Source organism: Apium graveolens, unplaced genomic scaffold, assembly GCF_009905375.1.
Source record: "Apium graveolens cultivar Ventura unplaced genomic scaffold, ASM990537v1 ctg7301, whole genome shotgun sequence".
Classification (NCBI taxonomy): Eukaryota; Viridiplantae; Streptophyta; class Magnoliopsida; order Apiales; family Apiaceae; genus Apium; species Apium graveolens.
The window spans coordinates 2,717-7,295 of NW_027420212.1; the positions used below are offsets into that span (position 1 = coordinate 2,717).

At 32.2% G+C, this 4,579-nt stretch overlaps 1 long non-coding RNA gene across 1 annotated transcript; it reads left to right on the forward strand.

Annotated features, from left to right (window-relative positions):
* The first annotated feature begins 763 nt into the window (after positions 1-763).
* On the forward strand, positions 764-1,763 carry LOC141704009 (uncharacterized). The gene is made up of 3 exons (XR_012567791.1): positions 764-814; positions 1,202-1,417; positions 1,503-1,763. It is a non-coding gene; the product is annotated as an uncharacterized LOC141704009 (long non-coding RNA).
* The last annotated feature ends 2,816 nt before the right edge of the window (positions 1,764-4,579 follow it).

A 4,579-nucleotide genomic window follows, 5' to 3' on the forward strand; every position in this document is an offset into this window, starting at 1 on the left:
AAAGACAGTGATCCCACTTCTAGGTCTCTGAGTACCATTCAAGAATGTGAATATAGGTCTGCCTTGGATGGAACCGGAGGGTGAAACAATATTTGAGAAAGGACACATCAAATCAGACACAGTTTTGGGAAAAATGAGAGTAGAGCAAAAGAATGTGATTGTTAGAAGCCCTTACTTCCAGAAGAAGAGTGTGAAGGAAAATGGTCCAGAAAACAAGGATGGAAAGATGTTTGTCAAGTACAGTAATCCCAGTGCCAGGTCTGTGAGTACCATACAAGAATGTCAATTCAAGTCTACCTTAGACAAAAAGTGAGGGTGAAACAATAATTGAGGACAGGGATCCTATCCTTCAGTTACCTATAAAATCAGTAATAACAGATGATCATGGAAACACAAATTTTACAGCACCAATGCATGTGTGTAAGTCTGCTGAAGATGAAGCTCTGTGCAAAACAGTAGCAGTAGCACAAGCAGAAAGGTAGGTAGTAAGGAGCCCCTACTTTATGCATAGTGTAGAAAAAGAAAATGACCAGGAAAAAGGCGTTGCCTTTAGTACATATGAGAATACTATTCATGAAACAGGCAATAAGTACTGCAGAGGCCCAAATATTAAACGAAAAATTTGATGACGATGTTCAGACAGTAAGTTCTTATTTCTAATGAGCATATTGCTTGTGTTTGCGTAAAAACTATAAGAATTTCAAAGTCTTACTGCTACTTAAATTAATGTCATTACGTACAACAGGAAATACCGGCTCGTGACACTTGATAGCTCGTAAATGCTTGCGGGCAACTGAATCTCCTCCCATCCGAGGTACGTATCAGCCTCCACTATTAGGTGTTGAAATGTATTTTAAAGTTAAAAAGCATTGTGTCGAACTTTAGTTTGATATGACTGCTTACATAACTCAAACCGCTCTAGTTAACTGGAAGGTCTTTGGCACAGGTTTTTAATTCCTAAAGAATGGCCTTGTAACAACATCCCTAGACCCTAGGTCACTTTATATACCTAAACTTCGTGTAAACTCCCAAAGCCCTATAGGCTGTTTATGTGTATATTTATGTAATTGTTTGTTAATTATTGCATTTTTCTAGCTAGAATTCGTAACCAAATACAATATTTTTATTATTGTCAAGTCATTTGCATGCTAGAAGTGATGATACCAGTGTACAAGTTTTAATAAAAACTGCTAAAATTTAGGTACATGCACCTTAGATCCAGAGGATGCAGTGGAGACTAAGAATGAACAAGATAAGTTTGGATGCGATATTTCCCATATAGATCGGTATTCCGACATAGCGGAAAAATCAATAGAAAATTTGCCTCAATTATATCATCATTTAAATACACATCTGGTTCTCGTCCAAGTGGTCTCCGGGCTCCTCTAAAAGATGTCCGGAACACCTGTACAAACAGGTAAATATCAATTTCCTTGACGCCTGGCTTTTAAGTTACAGATGCTCTCCAAACATATAATGTCTTTCACATTACGTTTTTCCAGCAGGTCAAATGAAGCTGCAGATTTTAGCAAATTTGCCTATGTACCTACTAAGCGGAAGACATTTCCCCAGTAGGTCGAATGAAGCTGCAGATTTCAGCAAATTTGCCTATGTACCTACTAAGCAAAAGACATTTCCCAGTAGGTCGAACGAAGCTGCAGATTTGAGCAAATTTGCCTATGTACCAACTAAGCAGAAGCCTTTCCTCAGTATCTCGTCGATAATATTTTACCAGAACTCCGTACTGGATGCAGTCCCTTTTGATTGCAAGCTGGCAAGTCGTTATTCTCTCAATCTCCAAGATTCTTGTATTTATGAATGTTTTGTGGAAAGTCCCAGTATCTGATTATGTTTATTTAAGTTCTACATTATCCTCGCATTCAGCCTCTTCATTTTTAGAAATTTTTTTAGCAAGTACCTCTCGTACAGTTCAAAATTCTTATCAGGCGTTCTTTTGGATGCTGTAGGTCGTCGGCTGCGGTTACCACATACATGTCGTGTTATGGGCTCCAAGTCGTTGACAAAGAGGAACCTTCAGCAGTGTTGTCGAATTAATTGTATGATTAGTTCTCGGAGAATTTCTAAAGTCCCAACTGCATTTTTGTGTACATTATGTATTAGAATACAATTTTTAAACTTTACACAAATCTTGCATTAAATATATAATCAGGATAGTAACAAGTTAATTTAGTAGTTTATAGATCTACATATAAAATGTTGCCGTGGAAACAATTATACAGGATAAGGTTGGTAACCTAACATTCTGAATTTAGGCTAAAAGTTTTGTTAATGATCCGTGTTTAAGTTATAATTAAGGCATATATAGTGAAAAAAGTGTCATGATCAAAGTCCAAACCTTAAAGTAGTTTTAGAACTTGCTACTTAGGACCGATCCAGTTGAAAGTAATAGCTCCTGCAAAAGGGTAATTGTTACTAACACGTAATTATCTCTTAAGCACACTTGGACTTGGCTTTCTAGCTTTTCTTATGTTGCTTGCACAAACCCAAGTTTTGATGACTACACTTACCTATATATTATTTCTTGTTTGACATTGCCAGTTTTCAATCAATCTTTGTTACATCTGACCTATTATCATATTGTCACAGCTGAAATTTTCTAGTGCTTCATATTTCTCTACAGTTTATTGTAAGAATATAACTAAGGTTTACAGTATGCGAATTCTCGATCTCTTTTTTCTTATTTAAAAAGGATTCGAGTCCATGACATATACGAATGTGGTAATATGTACCTTTTTGTGCATATATTTTAATGTTGAAAACTTTTTAGAATGTTTATCTATTCACAAAAAATTATAGCAGATGATTAACAACGAAGATTTTGTAGAGATTGGTCTGTCTTGAAAAAGGATATTCACTGTGAATCTGTGATATAGAAAGAAGGTATTCCCTAAATTATGATATTTACTGACCTTTATATCGCTGAGGTAAGTTTAGATAAAAACAAAAAGCACAATACGGTGAAGTTACGAGCTGTACAGGGACAACAATTAACACATACCATATGATTAGGGTAGTAAATGTGTCGATATGTTTACGAACAGTTCGGTTTTCTGTTAAAAAATGTTTCGGCTAGAATTCGGTTTAATTTATAAACGAGTCGAATATAAACACAATTTTAATATTTGATTTGTAAAGGAATTGAACATGAGCACAATATAATTCGGTTCGAAAGTTCCCGAACAAGTTCGATTACAATGTTTGTGAACAAGTTTGTTAATGTAGCTCATGAATTGGTTCGTGAGTAATGTTCGTAAACATGCTTGTTGATATAACTCGTGAATTATTAGTCATATATCCTCGTAAATATGTAATAACCACAAGTTTAGGACACATATTTAGCAAATAATTATATAAATGTTTATCTAAAAATAAGTATACTTATTTATTTAATCCATTTATTTTTTTAAAAAAATTTAATTTGTAGGATTTAAAATGTAATACACGCTGAATGGTAAATATATAACTATTTAATTTAACCTGTGTGTTCAGGTATTGAAGTAGTGTGTGTATACAATATTTAAATAGAGATAATGTAATTTAACCAAAATCTAAATGTTAAATACTCAAATTATTTATTTAGTTTGTGGAGTTTTTAGAAAATTTATTTGATATTGTTTATCTATTAATTTATTTGAAAAAAAATAAGTTAAACTTATAAAAAATCAAGAATCGTGAGAACAAGTTCATAAATTGAGTTAATTATGATGAAAAGTTCGTAAACAATATTCACGAGTTATTCGTTTAATCATAGTTCGTCAATTGTTCGTGAACATATTCGATAATAACATTTTTCTTAATGAGTCGATACACAAACAAAAATTTTGACTCGATAAAAGTTCAGCTCGAGTTCGAGTTCAATATGTTTTTAACGAGCTGGTACATGAACACTTAAAAGTTCGGCTCGGTTTGACTCATTTACATTCCTACACATGATTAATGAATAAAAGTAGGTATATGATATATTTTGGTTCCATTAATCCTTTATTATTATCTAAATAATACATCAACATACATATACAATTATATACAATTAGTGAGACACTTTATTCATGAGTTAAAATGACTAATTTTCCCCTAGATCTAAAATTTAGTTAAAATATATGTTGTTGAATGTATTCCAACTCGAGCCTACACATTCACAAACAAATGTTCATATCACTGTACCATGTTATTACATATATTATTAACAATATACGTAATATGTGAGTGTCGTTGATAGTAAGATACTATATTTTTCACTTCAAACATAATATTTGAATTATTTGTATAGTTGATTTAAAAGAAAATTAAATTTATCTATCCATCAATCTATCTTCCGATATCCACGAATATTAATGTGTTTAAGACTTTTATAAGGTTAAACCAATAAATAATGTATATTAAAATTGCTATATTTATCATTGACTTAAGCCGATTTTTAAAAATTACTCAATATTTTGGTCAAGATTATTTTACGATCGGTAAAATTACGGACTTTGTACTCAACCCACTTTTTCTTCCATATTTTACTTTGTTAAAACAATATATATATATATATATATTAATATAAAAATTTGAA